The sequence below is a fragment of the Bombus impatiens genome, unplaced genomic scaffold, assembly GCF_000188095.3.
Source record: "Bombus impatiens unplaced genomic scaffold, BIMP_2.2 scf_0543, whole genome shotgun sequence".
NCBI classification, from domain to species: Eukaryota; Metazoa; Arthropoda; class Insecta; order Hymenoptera; family Apidae; genus Bombus; species Bombus impatiens.
In genome coordinates this window covers 120,275-137,311 of record NT_176962.1, presented here as the reverse complement: position 1 = coordinate 137,311, position 17,037 = coordinate 120,275, and the positions used below count along the sequence as shown (strand labels likewise).

Genomic DNA, 17,037 nt, shown 5'->3' with positions numbered 1-17,037 from the left:
GTCAGTGCAGCGGCGGCCGAAGGAAGCCGAGTCGATATGATGCACCGTGAACTGTGAGAACAGCAAGGCAACGTGAGTGACGGATCGACGGGTATTGTTACGCGCTATGACCATGTGTAGTATTCTTTAACTTCTCGCCGTGACGAGGAAAGCTTTAAGAGAAATAACCTGTCGATAATGATGCTTCAATGATCGATACAAGTGATTTTAGATCAGTGTCAATAACGCGGACATTAATTGTTATTATCAATCCAATCTTTCAAAAGGTAAATTGATCACCCTTTCGTTAATTTCATTGCATAAGTACGCGATTAATAATATCAGATTCTGAAGAATCAAAGGTGGTATAAATAATAATGAATTCTAAGATCGATTTAATGAACGCTGTATCTAATATTATCTCTTTTCTATACTTATTTGTCAATTTATGAAGTTGATCAATGTGCTTCCTGGGCGACACGATTATTAGCAATATTTTCACTTTTCTTGGAGTAATATGTAATGTGGAGCAAATTCAAACTTATTTATAAGGCATTTGTATGTACTTGTATTATATGTATATACATAATATATATAAATTACATATCTAACAAAATACAAAATTAATGACTTGTGAAAAATACGAATGATGGGCACCATTCGCACCCTTGATGATGGGTCGCGAACGCGACTTAAGCGGCTGCCGTGCAGCTGGCAGCAAAGCTTTTACACAGACGCATTCGCGACATGTCGCCCGCACTCCCAACCTCCACCAACACTTGGCCGTTGCGTCATCACGGTTTCACGGTGCGCTGGGATTCGACGGGAGGAGAAGGCGCGCGAGCGCGCAAACGGGACCACTGCGAGAGCGACGCATCTGTATCGCTCCGCTTGCACTTATTACAAATCCGCCAGTGATACTCAACCTAATTTAAACTTCACGCGAGCGTGACATATCGGCGCAACGGTATGGCTCCGAATTAAACGTAGATTGGTATCTCTACGATCAATTTCTTATCTTTTTTCTTTTCTCTTTACACATGATACTTGTCTGAAATCGAATGTTTGTATATAGGTTAACAATATTAAAGCAGATCGGTTTATCGTAATTGGATATGTTAAGGTAAGTTATATAGATCAAATACTATTATTCTAAACTGCATATGAATTTAAACGGCTTAATATCGAATCACGGTTATGTTTCATATTGCCAATATAATTCATGGAATAACGTTTGAACATAATAGCATATATCAGCATATTTTTAACGTGAATAGACTAAATAAATTCTAAAGAATTCTAAAGAATCCAGATTATAGCAGATCAGTTGAAAAACTTGTTTACGGTAGATATTTTTAATTACTGCATAGAAAAAGAAAATAACAGATCAAAATGATCGTTGGCTTATTAATAGCACATCTAACTTGAAAATAGAATAGGCCGTGTTTTACTTCTCATTACGGTTAGATACATTACGATCAGGTGCTCCAACGTTCCATATCCTCGAAAGCGATAATTCGCGCTTAACTTCGACCTGCGTATAAAGTAATTATCGCGATTAGATCGAATACGAGCCAAGCGCGATGATTAAGGATCGAAGATTCACTAGAGCGTCTGTCCACTAATGTTAGTCGGTGATATGCATCTTCGAAACGAGAGGCAATATTAACAACGCGGATATCGCGTGCAGATATTGTACGAATATCACGACAAGCTAGAATGGCGAGATGGCATTTGTAATTAAATGTCCGACACGGTATCATAAAGACGAGCCTCATATCACGACATCACCCGCGCAATTGATGCTCGTCCGCTGCATTCTTTGCATGCTAGGTTCCGTGTGTTGCATTTCAATTAATACAAATGCCGGACCAGACAATTTTAACGATACTTTGGTGACTTAAGTCCGTGAATATGAACTGGTCTATTTATTCTCGTTTTATCACAAAAATTAATCCCCCATAAGCAAGCTAATCCGTTCATGGCTCGAGCGAAATTTCTCTATGTATTTCATTTTTTTCACAAGAATTTTCATCGTGGTCTTGGTTAAAAAATTGTTCCAAATATTTGACTTAGAGAATGGAAGATAGTAGACGTTTAGGGCAATGGAACATTTGAAAGAGAGATTTGTTTTTCCTAAAAATTCTTTTCCCAAAATTAAAGTTCTATCTTAGCAAACAGTTACAATTTCGTACTTACTTAACGTTTTTAATTGGAGAAACAAATTTTACGAGCTGAATCATATCTACCCTTTGAAGTAAATGATATAAGCGATGAGTTTTTGTTGAATCAAGGGGTAATCAGGATTGCTCTTGGAAGTAATACGGGCTTCGATTAGTGGAGAGACTGTGAACATTTTAATTCACAATGTATTACTCTGGTATCGAAATGGTGGATGTTCTCGTCAACAATGGGGGAACATAGAGAAAAATACGAACCGATTTAGGGATATAATACAGATAAGGGGAGATTAGGACGCGAGAAAACCAAAGACAAGGGAAAGAAACTTGGATGTGGTGACGAAGCGATAACGATATGTGTCTCACTATTCCTATGAAACATATAAGTTACAAGATGAAATAATATGCTAATAGTACAAGGAATTAAATAGATAAAAAATTTTAGTAATATCATACTAATTATGAAGTAACATATAAGTTACAAGATAAAATAATATGCTAATAGTACAAGGAATTAAACAGATAAAAATTTTTTAGTAATATCATACTGATTATAAAGCAACTTCTTAATTTCTTAAAAGAAATTGTTTTAACGCTGACAGTTTGTCTTTGATCATTCGTTTTAACACAGAAAAGATTATTTTTGATGTATATGACATTTTAGCATAAGTGTTTATAAGTGTATGAGTCTACCGAGACGAATACATAAAATGAATTTTTGTTTTTAAAAAATCCCAAAATAATATGGGTAACTGAACAAAGCCGGTTAAAACACAGAAAAATTTGATTATCCAGTTAAGCACAATTTGATTATTCATTTTTTAGATAAACGTCTGTTCGTAATTTATTTGTTAATACATTGATTGGACAATTAAATGACATTGTCGTTAATAAACAATAAATATTTTTTTATAGTATATGTATTGACGCACCAAGAATTTAATGTTCTAAATTCAATGGTATTATAGCAATAGCCGAAACAAATGTTAACAATAGACCGGTTTATAAGAACCACAGTGGCTTTTTTGTAATCAAAAAATATCAGCCAAACATAAGACCGACAAACTAGCCAACTGGACTTTTAAATTATTAATTTTTTCCCATTGAAACGTAATCGTTATTCGAAAAAAGTGTCAACCGTTCGACGAATAGCTGCCACTTTGTGATGTAACTTTTTCAAACATCGATCAGCATTTCGCTTTCGCTTTATATTTATTTGCTTGAATTCATATCTAGTATGTAACATTTAATAAATATGTCAGCGAAAAGAATTTTGGCTGGAAATATACGTGAAATAATTACAAATTTTTATGTTTGAAAGTTAATTTTAATTAAATTGCTATCAAATCTCTTCTCAAAAGATATCTTTTTACTACTTTCCTTGTAAGAACAAGAGTTAATAATATTTTTTTAACAAAGGGAACTTCTAAAACATTATTGCAATCGAAGCTAAAAATCGACAGAAGACAATTATACCGCATGGCCTGATTCTCATATGCACAGCTTGTCGTTTCATTCTTCGATTTCGATTAATTCGATTCATCCCCAGTGAAACAAGAGCCCCAGTTATCGATAAATCCAATTAACGACACCCGTCTTCCCCTTTCGTGACGGTGAATTATTAAAAGTTGTCAGTCATCGATAATCCTATACAGTCCACGTATCGAGATAGTCCGGCGAATCTCGAACTGCGACTTCTCTACGGGCGAACGAAAGAGTTTCTCTCCATCAGCCGCCACGCCTCCAGTACTCGCATATTTTTAGGTTAGACTATTTTCGAAAGTGCACGGAGAGGCGCAGAATGAAAGAAGAGAGACTGGAAGAGGGGAAAAAATAAGGAAGAAGGATAGAGCGGGCGAGAATACCGATCGCGCTTCTTTTTTTTTTTCTTCAGCGGTATCTGCTGGCTCGTTTTCGCCCACAGTCACGTAAAAGAAGCCAGCACCGGTATTATCCGCACAATGCACACACAAAAGAAAGGACTCTCGCGAGTGGAACAAGCAGGGGAAGGTGGAAAAAGAACGGTCGAAGAAGAACGTAGTTGGAGTAACAAAGATGGCGGAAGAAGAGGTCGATGCCGCCTTCCTACTGATTTGCGAGATCACTCTCTCCTTCTTTTTTCCTTTCTTTCCCTTCGTTCTATCCCTATCCTCGTCTTTTTCCCTTGCGATCTACCTTTTCTCTCGCTTTCTTCCTCTCCCTCCTCGCGACTTGTCACCCTGCCAGTCCCTCCTGTTTCTAGGTTTGCTGTTCATCGGAATGCAAGAGTACTTGTTCCCTCTTTCTCTATCGACCTCCTTCGCGACACGGCTGCAGCCAGAACCGACTGATTTTCTGTTCCATTGCTTCTGCCCGTGCAGCCACGCGCCTATTTATCGCAACAATTATTGCTCGGGATACCTTTTCATCCTCCGTCAATGCAACTCCTGCTGGATTCTTATTGTTTGCGTGCTTCGGGTTAATCTTCCACACGCGCATGACTTTTATGATATGTACGTGTAGATTTTTCAGTCGCACTCTGATTATTTGTCATTGTACTCTTGTTAACATTGTTGCTAAATATATCACTTACGATAATTATTAATCTCTTTTGATATAATTGAAGGAGGATGATATCGACAATTTGACAGAAGTTATCATTTTCTTTGATATAAATATGATTCTTCGCTATCTCTTGATTTCTGACATTGTGTGGAGTTTCGGATATATACAGAGCACGTAAATATAATTTTCCAACCAGTCTCCAATCTCCCAGTTTGTACTAGATTATTAATTCAAGAGATTAATAGAGATCTACAGTTAGAATTGATCTGACTTTTAGTTCGAACTGGATCTGTATTAGAATTTAAATTTGGATTAAGATTAAGACGCGGTGTAGACTCGAGTGAGTTTGAGCTTGAGTTTGTATTAAGTGTTTAGGTGAACCACGTTACAAGTTACAAGTACGCCTGCTTCTCTGTATCAACATAGACATTCCTCTTCTTAATTCCTTATCTTATAATATCGAGTCATACTCGTGACACAGATAATGATTCCGATTCAACAAACACAGATTGTATTCGTAATTAAATTTTCCAACTCCAAATTTCTTTTTAACCCTAATCCTAAAGCAACATTTCACCATTGAATATCCTGAAAGTGTTTCGATTTCATTTTAAATTCATCGAACCTCGTAAAAGTAGATTGATAGAGTAAAATCTTCATTACAATTGTATATTTTCGATAAATAATACATATTTCGTAACATTCCTCGTCCTTACTTTTCAATTTGAACTAACAAAAAAATGCCTTCCGTGATATTCAGCGAAGATCAAACGCGACCCGCGTGTCTCGCGAATTTACGCGAGGTCGTTCCACGCGAAAACCAGCACGCCCTGCAAAGGGTTAAATAAACGAGTCTCAAAAAGGAAGCACCGAAGAGGAACTGAAATAACGCGGAACATTTTTACATTCTTCCCCTCTCTAGCCTTTCCCCTGGGCCGCGCTAACGAGCCAACCGTTCCATACGGTTCGTGGCAAAAAGCCTCTTAAGGTTGACAAATTTCAATTACGCGCGCTCGCTCGGCAGCGCGCCGATTTATCTCGAGGCGTGCGCGATTCCAGCGAAACCTGTCGTCAGCGAATTCCTTCGGCGAACAAAGAGCCTCCACTTGGTCGGCCAGGCCGAGATTTGCTCGCGACTAACCGGCGCATAACTGAAAAGTAAAAGCGTCAAAGGATCCAGGCCCGCCGATGTCTTCGCTTCGCGTACGCGACCAGCCAACGTTCCTCTCTTAAAGTCACGTTTATTTAAACGAACGCGAGGTATAGAGCGCGTGCGCGTTGGAACAAAACCGCGCGCGTAACGGAGGGAACGAGCGGGACAAGAAACATGGCGTGAAGATTACGCGTGCATAGTGATATCTACAGTGACGCGATAGAGAAACGTTTCATCCAGGTTGCGCTTTTTAAAGCGTTCTAACCTGCTCGTTGCGAGCGACGTTTTAACAGATCTACTGCCGATTGAATTTTTATTGGATACAGTAGCTCATGAAAGTATAATATTTGAACAGTTTCCTTACTTTTATGTATATATCATGTGTGTTATGTAAAGCATTTTGAAATTTCATTAGCACTGTTATGAGAACCGAGCTTCTTCACCGCGTACATTGGCAGATATTTGAAACAAATCTGAAAATGTATATCGAAATTACAACACGCTTACTGCGAACGTATGTTTATTAAAAAATTATGAATAGCCATTTTCATAATAGCGTTAATGTAACTTCAAAATATTTCGTATAACGAACATAATATATTTACAAAAGCTGTGTACAAATGTCTGTGTATCTACATATGCTACACGGATAATAAACAATATTACAAACTTTTCTTCCACAAGAATCCAGTTCTTCCACAAAAGCCAGGACAAAAAGAACAGCAGAAATATTCTCAATAATTCAAGAACACTTCTCTCCAGACATATAACGGTTCGTGAAACGACATTCGAAATCACGTCGCGGAGATCGAATCTAAAAGGCGTTTGCATGCCAGACAATTTAAAGTATCTGGCTTGGCGCGAGACCGTTCCCATTGGCCACAGTTACGAGAGCATTTATTTATTTCGTAACTCAACCAGACCTGGGATTATAACAATTTCCACGGATGCCTGGTAACAACGTTCTCCATTCTAATTGCCAGCTTCTCGGGCGATCCTGACGCTCACAAACGCATCACAGTTACGCCGAACGATCGACTGTGTCCTTCCAACTGTGTGTTACCAGGAGAGAAGAGAATCGGTTAATTACACTGCTCGGTCCGGCTATTAATGAGAATCACTGCCGTGGAATGACATCTACTACCTACTTGTTTTCATTAGAGCCTTAGAAGTGAGCACGAACCGATGGCGTGTTTGTACAACTATGCCTCCTCTCGAGCAGAGCACGGTATCGCACATCCACGTAATTGAATCACGCTCGTCGCCCCGGCTAAACAGATCCGTTCTCGGTAAATGGGATTCCATGGAAATAAGCGGCTAGGATTGACCATGAATGAGAAACGAACCAGTTGATAGAAAAGCGCGAGACATACAAAGAAGATAAAGTTTTCGATAGATCTCAAATGGAGAGTTCGTAGGAATAAGGTGGTAGCTGTAATATTTAAATCGTATTTATTGCAGGCTGTACATTAAAAAATGTAAAATATCGTTAGTATGAATTATCAGTTGACTATGATTTTATAGTATGTTTGAAAGAGCGTTTTAGTACTGATTGATTTTAAGTTGGTCTTTGTTGGCTTTTACAAGTTATTGAGTCACAGAGCTGTCTCATTATTGCAGTAATCCTTTCGATAATTATCAAATAAAATTTTGTCTCACCCACGAATCCGCGTTGTTTAGATGGAGAAATAAAAATTCTGCTAGACCACTTACCTGGAACAAAAAGGAACGTTTGATTATTAGTTTATTCGTATGGCATGGACAGGAATGCAAAATCACAGTAGTTAAAACTAATTAGAGGATGTATGCTATGAACGAAGCTCTATTGCATCAATCAAGAGTATAATAGCGAAGTTCTATACATAAGTGTGATAGATTGATGTGCCAGCCGTATGATAATGCGAGAAAGATCGATGTTTCTCTGAAATTGGAAGTTCTACGATTCTGTGCATTCGATATTAGTCATATTAAGAATAATTTGACGATTAGCGAAATGGGACTACCTTCTCGGAATTTTTTATGCGTTTTCTGGTTTTGGGTTCTATTTGTACTCTATTCTTCTATTCTATTATATTGAATGAAACTAAAAGAAGTAGACGCCCATGAAAAAATTCGGTTTTAAATTATCGTAATTGAATCTGTAATTTTATAAATTACGAAGAAAATTGTTAAAGGTGCGAAGCATATACCGATATACATCATTATTATTAAAAACTCGCTTTCTTCTTTTGTTAATAAAAATTAATATCATTAAAGTATCTTATGTGATACTAAATCGCAACATAGCGATATCTTAATTTTTTTAATTTCTTTATCTTCTCCGTTCTTTTTTTTTCTGCTCTACCTCTCACAGAATCGATATGGAATCGATAATGCTTGGAATAATTATACATATAATTTTATATCTTCATAATTTACATTGGCTCAGAAATAATTCATTGAAAGTCAAATCAGAAACTTAATTGCTATCACGATGTTTTTACATTCTATTCGTACAATAATAATCCTATATTTTAACACTGTAATTCAAGACAAGAATTCACTGACGAATGGACAAACAATTTAATCAAAGAAGACCAGGTATGTTCAAATAACCAGATAATCCATGGTTCCACATCTAAAATGGTTCAAACGACGAAAGAATTAATCAACGAAATAAGAGAAATGGATTTAGACCGATTTGAAACGTTCTCTAAACAACACATTGGTAAAAAAACGTAACTGTGTACGAGTTGCTCTGACCCAACAATAGCACGACGAATCTCTAGTATTCTCTCGTTATCGAAGCTTTTTATGCCAACCTGATAACGAAACTGCAGAACACTTACGTCAGCACAGTGCACAGCCAACAAGCCACCGCCACGCTGACGAACTTGCTTGATACAAAGTCGATATCTTGTTCAAGTGCAATGTCACCATGGAATATCGCTCTCATCGATGCGAATACGTCCTCGACGAAAGTCTTAGAATAACCATTATTTTCGATTTGCCAAGTTTCATATAAATCAAAGGCCATCTAGACGTTTCTTCCAAGATCCTATGAAATTCTTTTCTTTCTTAGAGGCTGTCAAGATAGCAGATTTTTTTCCATATAAGTGGATGTTTCTTAAAATTGAGACACGTTTGTAACCTGAAACGTTCTTAAAAAAAATAAAATGAAACGTGATAATGACTTGTATCAAGGTCACAAGCTTCGGTGACGATCGAAGACAACCTGTGAATACAAACATGTTTACCATCGCGCGACAGATATCAAATAATTCGTCAGCATATTGATAAACTCATAGCGTGCGACTCGGAGGAAGAGGAAAGTAACATAACTTTTTAAGAAGAGTAATTTTCTCTCACTTTCTTTAGTTATTCGTCGCGATTCATATACGCAAAAGTTCAAAGAGCTCGTTCCTTTGACAAAGATTAACGAATAATCCGCAGGGAATCCGCAATTTTCAGTTGAACAATTCTAACACGTGAAACAATTACGCAAAACAATCATTGTTAATATTTTTAACGTTGTAATTTCCTCCTAATGTTTTTTACAAAAACAAAAGCTATTAAGTTCTTTGCATTCGTTCCATCCCTCATTACGCTGTTACTTCGTTGCTAATAAATCATCCATGAACGAATTACAATAGTTGCTTAAATTCCGAATATTAGCCTTTCCTCTTCTTCAATTAAAGAATCTCTCCTTTAACGAAGAGGATCGGAAAAGCAATTACACAAAAGTCATTGCAAAAGTCGAGCTCCTCCACTTAATTACAATACACAACCACGATGTTTCGTTTCGCTTTGGCATAAAGCTCTTTCATCCGAAATACTTTCTTTCACCGATGCTGCCCTTTCAGCGACTAAAAGCAGAGATAGCCCCAGCCAGGCGGAGGAAAACCATCGGGAAAAGGGAAGATGACGAAAGACGATGCTCGAGAGAGGATAGCAAGGAAGATTCAAGCAAGCAACAGTGTTTACACACGTCAGCCGAGGAGAACACCTTCCATGATCCCAAGAAACCAGGCCACCGGTGTATCCAACGCCTCCTCCACTTTTCTTCTTCAACATCCACGCCACTATACATACGCTCGACTTCGAAATATCGAAACGCATTGGCGGACCCTATGGCCATAACGTGAATGCTAATTAATTTCGCTGAATAAATGATACGAACGAGAACAAAAAACGAATTAAATATTGTAACACTATTTTTTCAAACCATTGCAAATCGTTCGATACGGTGTTTCCGTTGGTTGCCAGGTATTGCAATACATTGCGGTTCAATCGTATCAAGTTATTGTTCTTTGCAATCATGGATTTTTGCTTTGATGAAAAATTGCCATGTAATTATGTAACGAAGTTCGTATTGTTATGTAAATGAATTACAGAGCAAGAAAAGCGTGCTACGATTGCAGTCGAGCAAGTTGTGACCCGTTTGTTCGTATTCCGATTTGTTTGTTCTTATTGTAAGATTTACTCGAAGAAAGATGGAGGAAAGATGGGGGAAAGAAGAGAATTTTTTATTTGCATGAGATGGAAATGGGACTTAGATCCCATTTGCTGAAAGTACATGTACGATTAGCGATTATCGTGGATAAGATACGAGGAAATGTTTCAATACCGTGAAACTTTATTTAAAAACTTTTAAGGCAAGGCGAGGTAAAGTCAAATGAAGGACAGCAAAGTAAAGCAAAGATCAATTTACAATTTTATCACATCTCGCCCCGCACAATGTCGTTTATATCTTACATCCCGCGAAACATCGACTTCGAAAAATCGCGAGATCTCACGACGCCCCTTCGAGGCATCTGTTCGACTTGCTCCACATGTCGATCCCCTGGAATCGACTTGGAGATTCGTTCCTTCGTCAAACGTACGATTCGTTCGGTGGTTCGATTTATCGACGGTCGAAGGGATGAATCCGAGCGTTTTGGGGGGTAGGGGGTAGCGCGTACAAACGGGCAGGAGGGCGACGCTTGCATAAAGTGGTGGAAAATTCGGGTTGAAACCTGTGAAAGCGGGGAAAGAAGATCAATAAAGTGGTATGCCATACTGTCGGTGCCGCTGGTGTGCTGTTGTAGTAGCGGCTGGCTGGCTGGTGTGTATTATTAAGCGGAGGTGTGGAGCTGGAGAGTGCGAGGAAAAGAGAGATGAGAGACGTGGAAGAGACTAGAGAGAGAGTGAAGATAAAGAGGGACGAATGGAGTGACGATAGACGGGAGAGGAACAGTCCGCACACCAGGAGAACGTTGGTCAGGGATGAACAGAGATAAAGCGTTGGTGCACGGGGGCGAAACGTGGAGCGAGAGGACGAATCGAAGGAGAAGAGGGAGAAGGTGAGAGAAGCAGTCGAAAAGGGATAAGGTAAGATCGAAAGGGGGCGAGCAGAGAATATGGAACAAGCGTAGATAATAAAATCTCACACGAGCTGGAGAAGACTAGCGTAAGATGCCTGGTGGAATCGGTCGTGGATCGTGAATATTATCGGAACATTTAATATTGTTAATATTGCAAAATATCAATGTGACATCAGGAAATTTAGGGCCAGCAATGACTGATATCGATGACTGTCTATTGCAAGATGGTATCATTTAAAATAAAATATTCTTAGGGACCTATAACCCTCTTCGTGAATAGGGTTTAGACTACTGAAATCCTGGTGTATTAAATGATATATATATATATACATTATTATATTAAATCGCTTAAAAATGTATTGTATTTCTTTGTTATAATGAGAAAATCACATTGATTCACAGGATTGTTTTATTCTTTCTATTCCTCCTATCTTTGTCTTTTGTCTTTCCCATTATTACCAAAATTACGATTTTGTGTAAATACTTATACTATAGAAACAGAGTATTAAAAAAACAGGTTTGTTTTATAAATTATGAATTATTTCGAGATTTTAAGAGCTCGATAAGCGAACAGCGGATTAGAGGAACGAAATGCGTGTAATGGGCGATTTAGTGGAGCGGGAAGACGAAAAGTGAGCATCATGTGCCATACCCGCCTCGGTTACAACACGGTCTAGTTAGCAGAGCGCAGTTTTCTGCATGGTTTACACGTGGAATGGACGGTGCAACGGGAAGAGGTGAATTAGAAATTTGTTCTACATACTTATGCCGGTGTGAAGCCGGTGTTCTACGGGAGGCTGACCTCTCGCCGCTTCAATTCGCCTAATTCTATATCTAGTAAATATCTAATCTAAAAAGAAATTCAAGTAAACCATCAAATACCTGATTGAAAAATAAATGTAAATAAGTCATCAAATACCTAATTTAAAAAGGAACTTACATACACTATCACAGAATTGTACATCAGAAATTTATTTAAGATTTGTAATTTTTAGAAATAACGTTTGATGCCTATAAAAACCACCGATCTTTATACACAAAATATCTTGTAAATTTTTTCGAGAACCTTATACGTGAAAAATCATTTAATATAGAAAATCTAACAATAATCTACGTAACGAACAATATTTTACTTCTCGTGTCTTCTTGTCTTCACTACAAAATAATCCTTCTTATCTAAAACACGAGCTTTTCTTCGCAATTTGCCCCAAAATCTTTCAAAATTGTGGCGACAAAGAGTGACATCGAGTTCAAACAGGTTAATTTCACAAGATTTGGCTAAAAGATGGTCGGAAAACGCGTACAGCTAAACGAGCTGCCCGATATTTGAGTTTCCCCTTTAAGCCTGACTCATAGTTCCGCGATACGTGACCTCGTGATTACTTTTCCATTCGTCGTTACTACTCCATTTGAATTTAATTCTTCGAATTTTTTACCTCGTTACAACTAATTATCATCGAATTAAACTCTTTGGCAATTCCAGTCGATCGACTGATATTAATTCGGTCATCGTAAAAATCGGTGTCAATTCGTTCTTTTTTTGTAAAGTGGACGACGCGCGTGATTACAATTTGCGATTAATAGTCAGTAAAATTCGTTATACTACGCGTATATTTGAGTGAATGAAGTTTTTATTCGTATTGGTAGAACTTTTGATTTAGACTTTCAGAATTTCTCATTTTAAAATTAATTGCAGTTCCGTACATTCGTATGGAAATTGCTATGAGTTTAATGAGGAAACCTGAAAAAATAGTCATCCTGCTAGATTTTCTTTACTGCCTAGTATTATGTCTTTGTCTAAATCAAATTGGAACAAATATATAATAAATATAGGATCTTCCAAATCTTGTGGATATTCCAGAACGTACAAACAAATTCACTGCGATGGTGTTGTAGCTTTTGCTTTTATATTCGTGTAAAAATTGAAACGCTTTCGGCTGAAGGTGTTAAGGGTAAGCGTAACTGTCCAAAAACAAATGCGATGAAAAAGGGCATAGATTCTGCTCGTGGTTTTCATTTGACGAACAACTGTTTCGTCAATCCAGCTAGTATATTACAAATAAATCTTCCTCTTTTTTTTGTGGCTGAGATAGAACTTCTCAAAACCATTGCGACTTAATCATTATTGATCATGAATGAATATTTTTGAAGTTCAAAAACATTAAAGAATTGACTCCTACGAAATTAGAAAGATCGAATTAACATCTCAAGTAAAACTTTGTTGTTTTCAATGATCGAACAATTATTCAATTACAAATACCATGTCGAAACAGTATCAATCATAGATACAGTTATATATGTTAATATGATAAATCTTAATCTTGCTATGCGCTTTGGATCATCTTCGATTTTTCTATCTATAAAACTACATTTGCAAACAATCTCTTAATATACGTGGTTTCTCATTTGTTCTAATGATTCTTTTCACACGTTGAAAGTGTCCTTGTTTAACGGACCACTCGTCGTTACGAGGCGATTCGAACGTTGAAAACCAAGCATCCATTGCCAGAAAATCTGAAAAACCTGAAAATCAAAACAACACGTTCTTCTCGCATATTTCACTCTCGTCATTCCCTGCATCGCATCAAGAATCGCAATAGAAAAACGAGCGAGTCCCCAGCGACGACGTACGCGATCGACTTTGCGTCTTCCTTCGCCCTCTTGAACGTTCGAGGGTTCGAGCTGCTCGGCTTCACCTTCGCGCAGCCCCATCCGCCATCTCTTTTCCCTCTGTGGTTGCTGGAACCCGCTTTCGAGCATCTTCCATCGGTCTCGCGCGCGTTTTGCTTCTATTTTTTTCTCCTCTTTCCTGTATATTTTCCATGCTTCTCCCCCACGATCCACGCTCCGATCCCTCCTCTCGTCGAACGATTTTCTACGAGAACTTTAATGCTACGCAAGGATTTATCAGTGTAACGCGTAGTTTAAAATAAGGTTACCTTGCTTGTATCGTTTATTTACAGGTTAATGAGATTTGAGCGATGAGTAGGAAATATTGCGACGCGAAGAGAATTTTATTTGAGTTTAATAATCTATTTTCATCGAAGAAATGTCTATGGCAACGTACGATTTAGAAACGTTTTGCTTACAGATATTTTAAACAACGACTTTCTTCATTTATCGAAATTGTAGAATGTCAAGGTTCTTCGAAATTAGCTTTTTAATTAACACTTAATTCTTCTTTCTACATGTATTTATTCTCTAAATCCAAATTCTGATAACCTTTGATAGTTTAATTGTACCATAGTGTCGATTTAAATTAGCATTGCTCTTTTTTTTTTGCAAGACCTATCCGTTTTCTACTGCCGATCATCAGTTTTCCGATTTACTTCCCGATTGCCGATCTCCCCGGTGATCCGTTCCGGGATGTGAAAAATGCCGTGGTCAGACGTTTATCTGGCAACCGAGAATACTCGGATTAATCGCGCCATCGTGAAACATGTAACATCGTTGGGATTCTGTTCTACGATGGATCAGGGCCGTCACATGAAAATTTGCTCGCTAGACTCTACCGTACAATCTAAAACGCCGACTTCTTAAACTAATTAAACGGCAATCACTCGATTACTAATATAACAATCTTCTTATCGATCTCGATCTCTCTTTTTACCGAATAACTTTTTAATTTCTCAACACCTCAATTATCGGCTTCGATCATCTCCTTACTTTACTTAATTTTAAAGTCTTCTTAAACTGTGCTCGAAAGTCAGCTCGCCAAAAGACATTCTCACCCCCGAAAGATTCTTTTTAGACGACGCGTAGCAAAAAAATAAAAAGGAAGCACCGCGAGACAGTAAGAGCATCATCGCGTTACTCTTTGGCGGAGAAACTTCAAGGCGAAACAGGTCTCTTTCTGCCGATCACGTTTCCGCGTGAAGATCAACCACCCTCGGCAACCTTTAGCAGCTACCACTCGACGACGAAATATCCTCACCAACGACGGGATTTCCAGCAGATTCTCCTCTTTCACAAAAGCGCGACCCTCGCGAGAAGCCGCGACCATCAAACCAACGAGTCGAAGAAAAGGGAAGGGAAGGGAACACATCCCGAAAGCAGCTTTTCGCTTTTTTCCTTCGACACCATCGACTCGTTTCCGGCCTGCTCCCAACGTCCCGCTAGAGATCCATGGCCTTCCGCGTTTCTCTGGGGGAATGCGTTTTCCCAATTCGGTTAATAGCCGTATCTGATTTATTGACAACCATTCTATCGTGTTAAATCAAAGCGGCGTATCTGCAACTTTCGTCTAAATCAAACCACTGCTGCCAGGTAGCACGATGATAGCTTATCTATATCTAATATCAAATAAGAAAGCCGTATCTGCATCGAAACTGACGATATAATAGTTTATATCTCGATGGACGTGTGTGAGATGATCGATGTCTGCTTGTTAAATACGAAAATTCATTTTTCTCAAAACCGCATTTTCGACCAGATACGTCCATTTAAATCAACACGGCAGCGTTATACTCGCTTTCTCTTGTTCTACCGATTCTAGTCTATATAGAATCGAAGTACTACGATTATCTTCCTTCGGGGAGTTTCTTGAGAATTGAGTTTAATTCGATGGATCAGTTTCTAGATTCAAATCTAAAAAAAAAACTCTCGAAATCTCTGTCAAGCTGTCGCCAAACGTCTCAAATTTTGAACCTCCATAAAATCCTAAGATCTGGGACACGTTGAAATACTTGGTGCGTTTAAAAGAATCGATTAGTCGTAAAATACGCGCATAAACTTATAATATACACGACCCAACCCTGATCCTAACTCGAGCTAGCTTGAAATTTTTCCAGACCTCCACCCTCAATAACATGTTTCAACCAGTATGAAATAAAAAATTTATTCAAATATTCATGAGTATTAAAATTTGTTTACAAAACTGGCTATTAGTCCTTAAACTTCGTTCGAAAAACCACATACTTCCGCAAACGTTCATAAAACCCTCAAAATTACAACGAACCGAACTTCAAATTAGTATACCTCAGAGTCCTTCAAAAGATTTTGCCAAAACTACTCATACAAAGCTGCCCTAAAATCGCCCCTAACTGCTCCAAACAACAGATACTCCTAAAGTCCTCTATTCGGACCGAAAACTTCAACTTTCCATCCCTCGATGCATCTCTCTTCCTCTTTTTAAAATCTCATTCAAAAGTACCAACACTACGTTCAAAATTCACATTTCTCCATCAACCTATACCTTCCTTATATAGAGATACTTGCTCTCCATACTTGAAAACATTTACGAAGCAGTAAATCTGCCCTTTCTTAATTATCAAAAATCTCTAAAAACGTAGCGAACCTATTTTCTGCTCTAGTTCCCGAAGAAATAAACCACGAATTTTCTTTAAGAAACAAAGCTGTACCAATAGTATCATAACGTTTCTACAGCCTCCAGACACCACAGTTGGAAGTATTTTTTAAAAAGAAGGATAACAGATCTGTCTCTTTCCCTAATTATTAAAGGTACAAGACTCGAAGGACGAACTTGCTGCAACCATTAACATCGAAAAAAACGTTTCTTGGTCTGCGTATTCGAAACGCATACGCAGCGTTTCGGTATCTCGAAAGCGTCGCGCCTACTTCGAACGCAGAGGGTTAGTAACGTTCTTCGGGTACGGTCGTCCTTTCGTCCCCCGCTGGCAGGCAGGCGACGCCGGTGGAGGCAGAGAGTAGGCGGCGGGTGAAGGCAGTAGGTGCCTCCATGTTATGCAACCCCACCACCGGCTCTATCCTGACCAACCGGCTGTTTACTGTTTGGCCTCCCGGGATATCGATCCCAGTAGCGTAAGAACCGGCAGCCTAGGGCCACCGAGAGATCGGCACACCGAGAGCTTTTCGTCGC

At 38.4% G+C, this 17,037-nt stretch overlaps 1 protein-coding gene and 1 long non-coding RNA gene across 2 annotated transcripts in view; one reads left to right on the top strand and one right to left on the bottom strand.

The window, feature by feature from the left end:
* The window catches only part of LOC100740750 (neurogenic protein mastermind), a gene marked incomplete at its 5' end in the record, with an annotated part of 247,459 nt that overhangs the window by 123,575 nt on the left and 106,847 nt on the right, over positions 1 to 17,037 (bottom strand).
* The window catches only part of LOC112213228, a 14,428-nt gene continuing 8,233 nt past the window's right edge, over positions 10,843 to 17,037 (top strand). Inside the window, exon 1 of the long non-coding RNA XR_002947111.2 lies at positions 10,843 to 11,205. This is a non-coding gene — a long non-coding RNA (uncharacterized LOC112213228). The remainder of the gene's footprint in view (positions 11,206 to 17,037) is intronic.